This window comes from Kogia breviceps, chromosome 7 (genome assembly GCF_026419965.1).
Source record: "Kogia breviceps isolate mKogBre1 chromosome 7, mKogBre1 haplotype 1, whole genome shotgun sequence".
Lineage (NCBI taxonomy): Eukaryota > Metazoa > Chordata > Mammalia > Artiodactyla > Physeteridae > Kogia > Kogia breviceps.
Window position 1 is genome coordinate 114,327,224 of NC_081316.1, and position 14,781 is coordinate 114,342,004.

A 14,781-nucleotide genomic window follows, 5' to 3' on the forward strand; every position below is an offset into this window, starting at 1 on the left:
CCATCTTGGATAAGTTAATAAGGGCCGGTATTTACATATACTTCCAGAGACCAAATGGGCTTCAGAGGTTCTCCCTGGGTGGCAGCCTGTCTGACCTGGGCAGTCACAATCTTCTAACCTATTTCTTTTTCATTTATCTGAACCAAATTTCTTGCTCACATCTGCGTAGGTGGGTTCTAAGACCTTAACCCCTGTGCACTGTGGTCGGTCTCTCTGCAGTCCTGCAGAAAGGCCCCAAGAACCAGGTTTTCAGCTTTCAGAAGCATCCCCCAAAGGGCAGGGCCAGACTGCACCACTGATTCACCCAAGGCCAGGCCTGAGTGAGGGGTCAGGGTGAGCCTTTGGACCCAGGCTGTGGCCTGAGAACTGCTACCTTTTGTAACCCCTTAATAAACCTGGGTATCTCTATCTTCATCTATGAAATAAGACAGTAGTTCTCTGGGATCCCCCCCAATCCTAAAATCCTATTGTCTGTTTTCCAGAAGCCACACCTCTCAGCCTGGAGAGATTTGGAAGTGCTTCCCCAGTGACTCAGTGAACTTCGGCTTTAGGGCAGATTGTTGCCGGTGACTGACCCCCACCCCCAGGAAAACTAGCGATGGCCCTGGAATCTGCACAGGCCCCTCTGGTCTCATTGGCCACGTACTTTACCCAAACTGTTTGATTTTCATTCTACTCTGAGTGCCCTCAGTCTTTCCCCAACTTGCTCAACTTGTGATTTCTCTTCTTTCCTTATTTTCCCCAGAACCATGCTCCGCCTCCAGCCTGGATTCTGAGCTCCAGAACAGCTTTTCTTCAACATACACTGCATAATTCTATTGGAGGCAAGGCTTTTAGGAAACTGAGGGAAAGCTGACGCCAGGGTGGCTGGTGGTAAACACCTCCCTTGACAGGCAGTAAGGACCGTGGCGCCTTGTATTTTAACTCAATTTTAACATGAATCAGACTGGATCGTAGAATATCTGATTTTGCGTCCTCCTGGATATCCTGGCGGCCCCCTGAGGGTAAGAGTGGGGCCTCTCCGGGTCCCACGGCGCCCGGCTCTTACCCTGGTAGGCAGTGGGCACTCAGTACCGAATCTGGGATTAAGGGCACAATTTCACCTAGTGCCCCACTTCCCATTTCCTGTTTTCCGAGTCCAATTTAACTTGTTCTTCACTGTGTTATGAAACCATTGTCAAACATCTGGCGTGTGCCTGCCAATGCTCTGGCTGTATTTTATGGGGATGGGTAATGAATTGAGCCTATATATAGTTTGCAAAATGTGGAAAACACTTTAAGATGCAATGCACTACAGAAATGAAAGATATTTTTATCTCTTCACCATCATTCTGGACAAAGGAGACAATTCTCTGGCAGCATTGTTTAAGAACAATAGACCTGTTTAGCCTTGATGCACTCAGGCATGCAGGGCACTGAGTATCCAATTCCCATGGGAGCAGCATTATCCCCCTTGGCAAAGGCCTGGCATGTGTAATTTACAGGGAAGAAAAGATACAGGAAACGTTATAAAAGGAGGTGGAAGTGCCCTATGCCTTGTCTCATCCCCAGCTGAATGCACAGGCCAGGACCTTCATCCCTGCTCCAGGGACGGTACGGGAGGCAAGGCTCAGCATTCCGCTTCAGTGCTCGGAGTGAGTCCTGTGTCGTTTTGGAATATTCCATGTGTTCTTTTTGTGTCTATGCATGGGCTAATTATGTGGAAAATATTGGAAGAAAAAGTGAAATTCCAATTTGTGACTCGTTTGTGGTATTCAAAGTCTTAAAAACTATACTGCATTTATTCTTTTTCTCCATTATTCTTTTTCATAACCCTCTCCTCCCCACACCAACACGCACATACACACACACCCTAGGCCTGTGTTATAAATTACCAAACCTTTATAGCAGCCAAGGGAGCGGCTTGGTCTCACTTGAAGCCCTTTAAGCTCTTTTCCTAGATGGCAAACTTTACTTTCTCTTTTTTGTTTATTATAGATACAGTATTTTTCCTTCCTTTCTCTTTTCTCCCTTTCTCCCTGCCTTCCTTTCTTCCTTCTTTTCTTCTCTCCATATTATGGCCAGATAGGTGATATAAAAGTTGTAAATGTAACTTTCATATATATCTGTCTTTGTAAAGTTATATAAGTTTATGTATATTCAAACCTCTACATACAAATGCACGCACACACACACACACACACACACACACACACACACACGACTTTTCCATTGGCATGCTAGCAACGGGCCTCCTATGCAAATATTCTAAACTGTGGGGCCCTAGACCGAGTTTTCATCATCTCCACCTGAACTCATGGCCTCCTGAACTCATTGCCTGGTCTACAGACTAAAGAAACCTCTTGCCACTGTCTAACCCACTGTCTCACCACATTTGGCTGTTTGAAATTCAGCTCTGTGATATCTTCCCCATCCACCACCTTGGGGTACATGGTCCCCAAGATAGAGTATAAACTTTTTATCGCCGTGTATAGGGCACGTCAAACAAATATACCTTTTCTGTGTCTTCGCCAGCCCCCTCCTCCTTCACAGCCCACACTTTAATCCTGTCAAATGACTCTTTGATTAGAGGCAGGAACCACTCTCACTCTCCCACACTTCTACTGCTTCCTGTCCTGTGTGCCTCTCCCCTGCATATGCGTCTCTTTGCTAACAGGCAAGAGCTCGTTGCTCAAGAACCAGTTGAACTGTCATCCCTGAGACTGTTTCTCCACTTCTTTCCCCACTTAGTTGAAAACGAACAGCATATTCATAACAGCCACAGTTATTATATAATGATTAATATTATAGTACAATCGTTTATTTACATGTCTACCTTTCAAACTGTATGTGACCTCTTCAGGGTCAAGGACCATTTTTTTGGAATTTATTTTTGCATATCCCAGAGTCTGTTGCTCAATGCTTGGCATGCAGCAATCGTTGGCCAAAGGGTGTTTAAACGAAATAAAATTAGACCAAAAGTCCTACTTGCCTCCTTGTGACCATCCAGCCTCAAGCTTGACATTTTCTTTCTTCATCACCTGATGCCTCTAGATCCAACGAGATGCAGAAAGTTCCACATCTATTTTCTGGAACTAGGTGCATCTGAAAGACCAAAGGAAAAGATTTGTGACTACACATTTTAAACCCATTCTGAATCTCAGGCAAATACAGGAAGTGGTGCCACCAATCTAGATAAATCACAACCTAACTCTAGTCTTGTATTAAAAGAACAGTTAGAAATCCTGGTTATTCATTTTGCTTAATGGCACAGTCCCAAAGCAGTTGGGAAGCTAGCATACTCCATAACAATTACACAGATAGAGGTTCAGAGTAAATGAGGAAAGCCAACATTATTGTTTCCCAAACTCAGTCCAATTGGAATTGTGTTGATGGTTCAGTACTTTTCCCATTGTCTGTGTCTCTTTTCTGCCTTTTTTTCCTGCTGTTTGAGATTCTAAGCCGGCAGAGGTCGGAACTCCGTTTAATACAATAATTCTCAGTGTGGGGTTCCCAGGCCAGTAACATCAGCATCCCCTGAGAACTTTCTAGAAATACAAATTCTTGGCTCCACCCAGACCTCCTAAATCAGAGTCTCTGGGGTGGGACCCAGCTCTCTGTGTTTTAACAAGCCTTCCAGATGATTCTGATGCATGCTAAAGTTAGAACCAATGCTATTAGCACTCCCCTGTACCATCACCCATCCTCAACAATGATCAAGCCATGGCCCAGTCTATTTCACTAATCCTCCATGCTTCCTCCCAGCTCACTGGATTATTTTGAAGCAAATTCAGACCTCATATCCTTTCATCCGTAAGAATTTCAGTTTGCAATAAGGGCCTTTAATGTGCATGAAAATAACACTTTATAGTATACTTTTGTTAGCCATCTGGGCCCGACTATTCATCTTAGACAATTCATCCTTTGAATACATTCAACAGCCTTAATATGGTAGTTTTCAGCCAAAAAAATAAAAAACAACGTTCAATTAGATAAGATGGAGAAAGATCCTTTTTTTTTTTTTTTTAGATTAAGAATTTATTATTTAGAAAAGGATGAGTCTGGTCATTATAATGGGGAGGAAGAATTCAAATCAAACAAGCAAGTCCTTAACAAAATGATGCAGGACTTCACCTTGAAAGAGGATGCCTCCTTCCAGTTTCTAAAGTTTTGTGCTACATCCTATTCATAGGGTATATAGTCTGATCGTTTTCCCAGAACTGTCATAGATTCACAATTTTTTTCCTTGCTCTGTGGTCTGATCTTCTTTCTGACCCACTTGTATTTGTATGAAAATTGGCCAGAGTTAAGATACAACCCATGACCATGATCTGATATTACCTGGGAGATACAGGGGAGTACAGCCATGACCTTGGTCTTATCAGCCAAGTGTGCTACCTCTCCACAGTAAACAGCCCGTTTCGTCACAGGGCTCTGTCATCACCTGGTAGACCCCGCGAGTACTTATTATACTCAGAGGATATTTGTTCTCTTCTTCAGATGTCTGTGGCAAAAACTGACACTTGCACAGAGCATGATTTGATAGTAATATCTGCAAAGTGTCAGAAAGGGGAGGGGATCGATACCCTTAATTTACTTGGAATAATTCATTACCTAACCGGAGTTTTCAGGGAGGGCAAACAAATTCCACACTAAAGTAACTCACCCACCTGGATGGAGAGGAGTACAGGGAATCTATCTTTGGAATGAGATGTAAAACTGAGTTTCTTGCTTTCATTAATGACTCTCTTGGCTCCTTTCTTTCCTGGGACTGGGTGTTCATTGAGTCGGCCATTTTTCGAAGTGAGTGATTTATGCTACTGACTGCGAGTCCCCTTGCAGTCCCTGCTGAGCTTATTGTTTGCACTCTCTGCCCTTATATTTGGGTGTGTTGCTTGCCCAGAGACTGTTGGTTTGGAGCTATACTCCACCTCAAGAGAAAGGAAGAGCACAGATCTTTTTCTTTGGTGGAGGGTGGTGATGGTGATTTTTCTTTGCTTTCAAGGCTAAACCAATAGGGAATCTGTTTGTCATGGGACTGGAGGTTACAAATTAAGGAAGAATCGTTAATGCAGTGAGGTGAGAACCTCAGCAGGGTTTACTGAGGTCACAGAGTCCTTTTGAGATAAATATTGAAGAGGCATCTAGATTTTATGGCTTCACAATGATCTCTCAGCCTCCCGTCTCATTTATCTGGCATATACAGAATGATGTGAAGTAGGGTTTGGCATGTAGTACCACTGAGAGCCCATGAGTTCTGAGTTTTGGAGAGAATCCACTGGAGGGTTCCTCCCTTGTTAAGGTACAACCATCCCTGGTAAACAACGTTGGCCCAGTGGCATTGAACTGATGCACACAGGAAGCGGACAGGAGGACAGGAACCAAGGGGACAGGAGGACAGGATCCAAAATCCCAGTTGAAGCAGCTGAAGGAGCTTGGGGAGGATGGATGTAATTATAAGGTGCCTTCAAATAATTATGCTATTACCATCTAATTATGAAGTGCCACTTTCTACTTTAACTACCTGAAATTCAGAGATCACTCAGCAATGGGCTGTCTGCTGAGCTTCGGCGTGCTCCCTGATGGGGAAGGGAAAGTCCACAGTCAGAAAACAATGGGCTCTTGAGGGGGCCAGAAGGGTCCTCAGAGACTAGCCTGGAAAGGTCAGGAGGTATATTTCCACTCTCCTAAATTGTCAAGCTGTCTCACTTTTCTGTGCCTCACTGGAATTATCTACAAAATAAGTGAAAAAATACACCTCTCCTCCTCTTGCTTGTCAATAAGCTGGCAAAAAAAAAAAAAATCAAGATCTAAATCTCTGTGGCTATTTTTTTTATCATCCTTTAAAATAGGAGAAATCAATCAACAAATATTTGTTGGATGCTAATTTTTCTTAGGGCACTGTAAGCGGATGCAGAAGATTTAAGGCATTGGCCCCTGTCCTCAAATACCTTCCAATGCAGTTGAAGACACAAAACAGACACATGGTTTGATACAGCCAACCATGTATTCATTCATTCACATATGCATTTGACATATATTTATTGAGCATCTACTTTGTGTCAGGCACTGGATATAGGCTCTGGCAACACAGAGATGAAAAAGATTTACATTCAGTCCTCAAGGAGCCTGTCATGGTCTCGTGAGACATATAGGACAACCGTATAAGCCCTAGAGAGAAGCTGAAAGTGACTCAGAGATACAGATATTCTGAGAAGGGAGTGTTTGCTGTGGGCTGGGTGGGCAGGGGAGTCTCACAACGGACCTGAGATGGAGCAGGAAGAGACAGGACTTAAACCTGACATGAGAGCTTCCCTGGTGGCACAGTGGTTGAGAGTCCGCCTGCCGATGCAGGGGACATGGGTTTGAGCCCCGATCCGGGAAGATCCCACACGCCGCGGAGCCTGTGCATCTAGAGCCTGTGCTCTGCAACGGGAGAGGCCACAACAGTGAGAGGCCCACATACCGCAAAAAAAAAAAAAAAAAAAAAAAAAAAAACAGAAACAAAACCTGACATAAGTCCCAGTAAAAATCAGAGACCCTGACGCCCAGTGGTTCCTTATTCTTCTCTTGTGTTCCACCTTCCAGAACATAAGCAATAAAACTCAATAGGAGAGGCATTGCGGTAATAGAAGAGGAGATTAATTCATAATTTTGATTTCCTTTGAACCATTTTTACTTGACTTAGTCAAACTTGCTGTGGAAGATGATTCATTACAACCTATTTTAAATCATGATCAGGAAGCACAATGGCACCCTGAAATGACAGAGGATGTATTTCAAGTGAAGAAATCTCAATTTTTAAAACTTAGAGAAAATTAATTTGGTAGAACAGAAGGAAAAGAAAAGACCTAAAAAAATTGTTAAAGAATTCGCTATTTGTGATTGAATACATGTATTACTTATGCAAGCAAAAACTAAAGAAGATACTCTCATTTTATAGAACTAAATATTATGGAAGCATATAAAGTGTGAACACCTTCCTTTATCAATCCTCGCCCCAAATCTACTCCCAGAGGTAGCTGCTATTAGCATTTGGAGTCCTTTGCTATCCGTTTATATACATATAAAAGAACAAGCACTCTGCACAAATGCAGAAATGGGAATCACACATGATACATGTTATTCTGCAATTACATTTTCTTTGAGTTTAACAATATATCTCAGAGATTTTTTTCCAGTGATAGTCTGCTTTAATATGCCTGAAGGAAGCAAGAATTGAAGCATTCATTTCCTTTTGTCTTCTGCTTTCCAAGGCAAGACTTGCTTTTTTCATCCATATCTGATCCAGCCTCTCAGTGAAGCAGTAATTGCTGTTGTGGTCAGGGTAAAAGGGCAGAAGGGAAAAGGTGAGGGCGCAGGAGAAAATACGAGCTATATTGAGTCTCCAGGTTTTAAAATGTGGCCCAAACATAGGGAAGGGAAACAGGACCAAAGATTAACTCTTGACACTTTTAGGTAACCGATGTTCAGCTGGCCTCAGGGAGGAAGACAGCCCTGACCTTGAACTAATCACTCTCAAGTCCACATGTATTAATCATTTTCTATGTGCAAAAATGTACGAGTGCTTTAGCGGTATTCTTTTAGGGTACCATTAACCATTTTCAGAAGGAATAGGAAAAAAAGAAAGAAAGAAAGAAAGAGAGAGAGAGAGCAAGGGAGGGAGGGAGAGAGGGAGGGAGGGAGGGAAAGAGAGGAAGGAAGGAAGGAAGGAAGAAAGGGAGAAAGAAACAGAGAAAGGAAGGAAGGAAGGAGGGAGTGAGTGAGTGGGGGAGGGAAGGAAGGAAGGAAGGAAGGAAGGGAGGGAGGGAGGGAGGGAGGGAGGGAGGAGAGAGAGAGAAAGAGACAAGTCAAATGCCTCTGCCCTCTGCAAGCTTGAGGCTGAGTTTCTCGGGTACCTGTCTTAGGGAGAGTTTGGAAGCTACCATCCTATCAGCACATCCAGAACACACAGACAAAGCAGGAAAGGATTTATTCTGAGTTCACAGTGTGACTGTTTGATAGCTCTCTGTACATTCAAACCTTTCAACTCTGGAGAGGGATGAGGTCTTTGGGGAGGCATTCTTTAATTTATGTGGTTCTAGACACAATTAATCAGAGACGTTAATATCCACTGGGCTCTTATCGCCACCTCTCTCTCCATCTCCCCGTCTCCCCATCTCCCCGAACATAAGCAATCCCATCCAACAGGACAAACGTTTTTGTATCAGAGAAGGAGATTCATTCTGAAGCGTGCAAGTGTAGGCCAGTTGTGGAAACAGACAGACATCGGGTCTTTGGTGAAGATTCACTCTGTCCTCAGAAAACAAGGAAAACAGTAGCCAGGGCTTCTCTGGAGACTGTCACATATGTGTGTGTGGAGCCAGTTCGAAATTCTGAATAGTCCTTATCATGTTGAAGACATCTAATGCTGGTCACGGAGCAAGGGCCTTGGTGGCCACGGCAGTCTGTATCCTGGCATAAAATGAGGGGCACTTGGATGCGATGTGGAAGGAAATTTCATAAACTGTGTATGGAGGGATGGGCTGGGTTCCAGGAGCTAAGAAAAGGTGACGCTGAGGCACTCAGGGAGGCAAATACCTTTACCACCCCTACCCCAGTCCTGAAGCACAGAGGGAGGGACCATTGTTAAGTGGAGCCCTGTGAACTGAAGATGTGGGGGGCCACCTGGCTGGAGCTGAATCCTGGAGGGACAGGATGCCACCACCAACAGAACCCAGCCCTGAAACAGAAAGGGAGCAGTGGGAGACTTACCCCTACCCCTCTCTCCTCCTGCTCTCTCACCTCTTTTTGGTGACTCCTGAATGCTGAACCCAACTGGAAATCAGAAGGAAGAGGAATCTGGAGGTGAATCCCACAGAGTCAGTGCATCAGGGCAGAGAGCAAAGTGGAGAAGGTCAGAGGGTGAACCCTGGTGGTGGTGATGGTGGTGAGGTGGATACAGAGAACAGCCATCACTTCAACCTGATGAAGATTCAGCCTGGACGCCAAAACAGGGAAGAGTGTCATGAGGCTCAGGTTCAAACCAAAAGGGCGAAGAAACAGTTGTCTGTGTCACCCTAGTGTGTTCAGAGCTTGAAGGATGCAGAACAAACCACCAGTCACTGATGCTGCAGAGCCCTGATCCTCTGGACGGTGACACTATCACAAAGCCCATGGGCTGGAGAGATCCCAGAAGTCATCCTTCAGCCTCCAAAGAGGGTAACACCAGCCTATTCCAGGGAGATGGGAGGTCCCAACTTTTCTACTTCCACAGCTTTTCTACTTCCACAGCTTTATGAGATGTTCCTTTTCATCCATCATTAGCCACGCATGCAAAATGAAAAAAATAATTCCAGTTGTAAACACTTGGGCATTTACTGAGGAACGTACAGCCTTTTAGACGTTGTACTGGAGATAGAGATAAACCGGATAGGGTCCTCGGTCTTCTGAAGCTTACAGAAGAATGAGGCAGATACATGCATGGTAAATGACATTTCAGAGTGGGATGTGATTACTGCTTTAATAGAGATAAGTACAATATGTTACTGGAGAATAGAAAAGTTGGAGGTTCATTTTGACTGCAAGCGTTAGGAAATGCAAAGTGGCATTCCGTCTGGGTTTCAAAGAAGTGGGCTGCGAGGTATATAGAAGCAGCAAGGTAGAAAAGCACCCACCCCGTGCTTGGGAGGGCAACGGGGGCCCTGCGATGGCTGGGCCATGGAGTGAGAAGCCGGGGAAAGTCTGCTGGGGAGGGGCTGAAGGGCAGCTGAAAGTCAACACTAGGCTTTGGGGCTGAGATTGCCAAGTTGTCTGTTCAATATTCTTACTTCTCTTTCTCCTTACTAACAGAACCTCAATGTTTTTCAGTGTGGCCTTATGTCCATTGAAAACTGTGAGCCTCTTCAGCTCCCTTGCAGCCAGAGGGGCATCACGTGACCTAACTCTCACCTTCAACATGTAACTAGAAGTCTCCTAGAGGAGGTTTCTGGGAAAGCCATTGGATGACTGATGGAAAAGGACTCACCTGGTCCATGCCTTCTTCCTGTCTAGAGTGTGAACTTGAGGCCTGGAGGTGGAGCAGGCGTCTTGTGACCACGAAGCAAAGGCCCAGGCTTGGGAGGGCAGAAAGGGCATGAGAAGAAGTCTGGTCCATGATGGCTTCCTTGAGCTGCAGCATCCGTTTTGAAACACCTACCTCCTGACTTCTCATTACGTGAAAAAAATGAGCCCCAATTTTTAAGGCTCTGTAGTCACGTTTCCATTGTATGAAGCCACATAGAGTGGTCCAGGGCTTGAGCTTATTCTGTAGGTTATGAGGAACCCCTGAAGGCTGACAAGCAATAGCATAGACCCCTGAACGTGGTAAGCGATAGTACAGACCTAGGATTTGGTGATCTAGTCGGGCTTTCGGTCCAGCTCTACCCCTGGCTAGTAAGGTGACTTGGGGTGATTCCCTTCACCTTTCTGAGAACAGTGTCCTCATTTATAAAATACAGGTTTTCTTAGAAGAACTCTGAAAGACCATTGAGGTCTCCTGATTAGAGTAACGTATTAAGAGGCAATGCGGAGCCTGGCTGAATAGCGAGAGCCGGGAGCAGAAAAGCCAGTCATGTGATTGTTGGATTTGGAGAGAAAGAAGGCGCTGAGGACTCGAACCTGGGGTGTAGACAGATAGGAAACGAGTTAGTTGTGCAATACGTAGATCTCCTGGATGGATCGAACAGAGGCTGTGTGGTGTAGACGGAGAAGTTGCAGCCGATTCCAAAGGTGAACGAAACCCAGAGAGTGTAAAAAGCCTTAGTATGCTTCAATATTACCAAGATTTCGCATAGATTTTTGGAGATACTGAAATAGCGTGGCCTCATCTAACACTCTTAGGAAGTCATAGATGCAGAAGCCAACAATAATAAAAATAACTTCGATTCATGTCACACTCTCCCCCTCAAGAACCCAAAGCATGTTTGCATAGTTGTTAAGAGTTTATCATTGCGATGTCCTTGCACAGAAAGGGAGGGAAGGCTCATCTCTCCCCGTTAGACTGACAGAGAACCTGCAATCTGGAAAGCGAGGGATCTGCTGAAAGTCAGGGCACAGCGGGCCCTCGGCATTAAGTCTGCCTCATCCCTGGCCTGGGCTCCTCGGGGCCAGAGACATGAGGAAAGCTAGGAGCTGGTTGCCCCCTCCGAAAACTCATTGCTGATTCAGGATGCATAGCTAATAAAAGATCGCTCCACCTCTTCTTCTTTCTCAGGACGCGTCATGCTTCTCTCTGGAGTCAGATCTGGAGGCCCTAGAACACGATGTCTTACCCAAAGCTTGAAAGCTCTGCACAGAAAATAAGAACAAGGTGTCTTGGCCTCAGTTTTCCCCGCTGACGGGGTGCTGGGAAAATGCCCTGATCTGGAGCCCGGTGTGTTTCTTCACCTCCTCCTCCAGTTTGCTTACCTGCTGCCTTGGCCTGGTCTGAAATCACAGGGCTCCCTTCCCATTTTTTTTAAACCTGAATTTCAAATCGGTCCAATCTCAGACACAATCCCTCTCCCAGATCTCTCCTACAAACAATGGGGGCATAACTGGTATATTTTAATCCCAAAACGGCATCCGAAAGCGTTCTGCAATGCCGCCAAGCCAGCACTTTTAGAAGCATCTGACGATATTAATTTCAGTCTATTTCCTGAGGTTTGCAGGAAACTAAAATGTAGAAAGTGCTGTGGCAAAAAATTAAAGCTTTGTGGAAAAAAAAAAAAAGGAAGATTGACAGGAAATGAGCCTTCAATAGGACAGCTTGCATAGAGCAAGACTGTCCGCTTTTCTGCATATCAACATATGCTTGGGGAAAATAGCTCTGACTCCTTGCAGCTTTGCCATTGGGAGCGGCTTTGCCTACAGGCTGTAGGGATATAGGGATTGGGATAAATATACATCGGAGGCTGTGCACTGGGTCCTTTGGACTGGCTTGCGAATCACTGCTGGTGGCTAGACTTCCATAAAAGCAAAGTTACATCTGAGTTTTATCCAGTTAAGAAGAAACCCTAAAGAGACAGCTCAGTTTTTACTAAAACCCGTGTTTATTTTGTTACTTGATTTTCCCGTATCTCTCTCTCTTTTTTTTTTTTTTAACATTTGACTCTGATGCTTTAAAATTCAGACCTTTCTGGAAAGAATTCCTTCTAAATCCCCCACATGCAATGATACTTTGAAGCAAATTCTACCCCCAAACACACCATCTTTTGTTTTAAAAGTGCCTTTCTTTGTCTGGTTTTCTCTTCCGCTGATCCCAGGGCCGCTTTTCTTGACTGTTTCCTGCCAGGCGTTAGCCCTGTCTTGCTGGGCTCCTTCCGAGGGTCTCTTCCTGTTTCTCACCAGTAGGTGGACACATTCCTGCTCAACACAGACAGGATTTCTAGCATGTTCGCTAGTAGGCCCTGCAGGGTCTCAGGACCCTCCAGGAAAAATCACCAAGCAAGCCATTGGTCGGTTACCCCCAAAGTTTATGATAGTGAAACTGAGCTGGACCCTGTGGGGCTCCTGGGCACAAAAGCCCTCCTGTGCCCCCCATTTCTTGATTACAGAAAATAGGATTTACTCAGCCTCCCTGACCTTCCCTGAGTCCCAATGGGCAGGTTCAAACAGCGGTTGATTAGGGAAGGGAGGGGATGCAGAGACAAGGGAGGAACAGTCAAGAGAAACAATAGTGCAGCCTTGGGGCAGGGTCCTGGTTCCCCCTCAAGGGATACACACAACAATATCTTCCAGCTGTTTTGCAGATACTGAAACCCCTACCAGGTGGGAGAGGTTAACTGTACGCTGCCCACAAGCATGCAGACCCCAGATCCGGTTGGAAACCAGAAGGTTGATGATGCTAACTCCCACTTACCTCCCCACCAGCCAATCAGAAGAATGTCCACGAGCCGATCACGCCCTATTTGAACCATTACTATAAAACTCCTCACTACCCCTTCCAGGTCAGGACACAGTTTGGAGGGCGTTAGCCTGCTGTGGTCCCCTTTGCCTGGCAAAGCAATAAAGCTTTTTTTTTCTACTTCACCCAAAACACTGTCTCTGAGGTTTAATTCAGTGTTGGGGTACAGAGGCCAGATTCAGCATCAATAGGAGGTGGGGAGGACAGGGTCAAGTCTTCCAAAGAAAAACATTTCTGCTTGTCACCTCCACTGGGACTCACTCTATCTTTAAAAGTAAGGCCTAGTCACTCCTACCTTCCCCTGCTGTTTTCTGGTTATGGTGAGATCAACAAGGTCAAGAGGGCAAAACTGGAGGTGTGTGGGCATGCAGATTTGTGGGTCAGCCAGGGGCACCTTGGGTTTCAGGGATAGCTAAGGAGTCGGTGTGACCCAGGAAGAGGCATTGGGCCCTGCAAGGCTGGACCTTCTGAGGGGCTCACATTGTCATTGGAAAAGCGAGTTAGTAAGGGAATCTGGAGCAATGCAGAAGACGCCCAGACTGGGCTCTTTTGAGAGACTGCAGACCCCCTAGCGCTCCTCTGCCTGTTCTGTGTTAGAGCCCAAGTGAGACTTTTTAAAAAAATTTTCTTTTTTCAAATTTATAGGTGCAAGACATGCCCCATTGCCACCATGGATCGTGTTAAACCTATTATGTTTTGTTGTTCCTGAGACTAGGTGAGAGAGGAGCAGGTGAGAAAAACAGGCCTACTTCACTCCTTGCTGTAAGTTTTAACAGAGCCAGGGAATCAGAGTCAGGACCATTGGGGCCTGTGGTGGTCCTTTAAGGAGAATTCTCTGTCAGATAGTCTAGTAACCGTAGGTCTGTTATGATTATGATCCCCACGGTGTGGTGAAAAGGAGGGGCTGGGAGAGGTTCAGGGATGTTCCGGAGGCCACATGGGGGCTGAGTGGAGTGGCCCTAGAATCCATTCCCAACCAAGTGTGATGTTCATTGCAGATCGCCTGTTATTCTGATTCTTAGACAGGAGACCAGCCTGTATTGTGAGGAATAAGAACAGCAACTGGGCCCACTGAGCGAATAATAGGGTTAGAACAAGACTCTTGCAAAGGCATTGGGATTCCTCCTGGCTTTGTGCGTCTCTTGTGGGAGCCCAGATTGTGTTACCGTGGAAACCTGAATCCTGACATCCAATGCCACATGGACAGGACACGCAAGACTCAGGGCAAGGGCACAGAAGGGCAGGGTGAAGGTAGTAGCGGGTGAGTGACTTCACTAAGAAGTGGAGACTTGGGAGGATGCAGTTTCCTCGGGGACCTCCGAATCTTTGAGGTTCTGGCGAGTTGTATGAAGGTGTCCATGGCCTCACGGCTCCTGTCTCACCTCCCTACTCTATCCCAGGGACATTTAGTCCTGGCTTGATGGTTATTGGCACAGATGTTAAAGGTCATTAACAGGGGGAAATGGAAAGCTTTTTCTGAGCTAAGAATTGAGCGTGGGTTTGGCCTGTTGATTTGAGCACCATAGATATTTCTCATCATTTGAACGCCCATGTTGTCAGGCACACAAAGGCATTTGCTAAATCACAAACACAGTAAGTACAATTTGAGAGTGTGTGAGTGGCAGGAGTGAGTGAAAGAGATGAGTTGGTGATTGAGAGTTCAGATTTGGAGTTTGGAGAAACAGCTTTCAAGACTCTAAACACCATGTGGAAAAGCAGGGATTTTCAAAGCTGCTTTTCCAGGACAGATTTGGACCTATCTTCGACTTTGACAAATAATTCAGAATCATGGCCTTCATAAATCTGTGATGCTGTTTTCTCTTATCGACAAGCCTAGGGGACCTTGCTTCTTCGAACTAATTGCTCTTAGGTTCAGATGCTCTGGGAACTTGACTTTG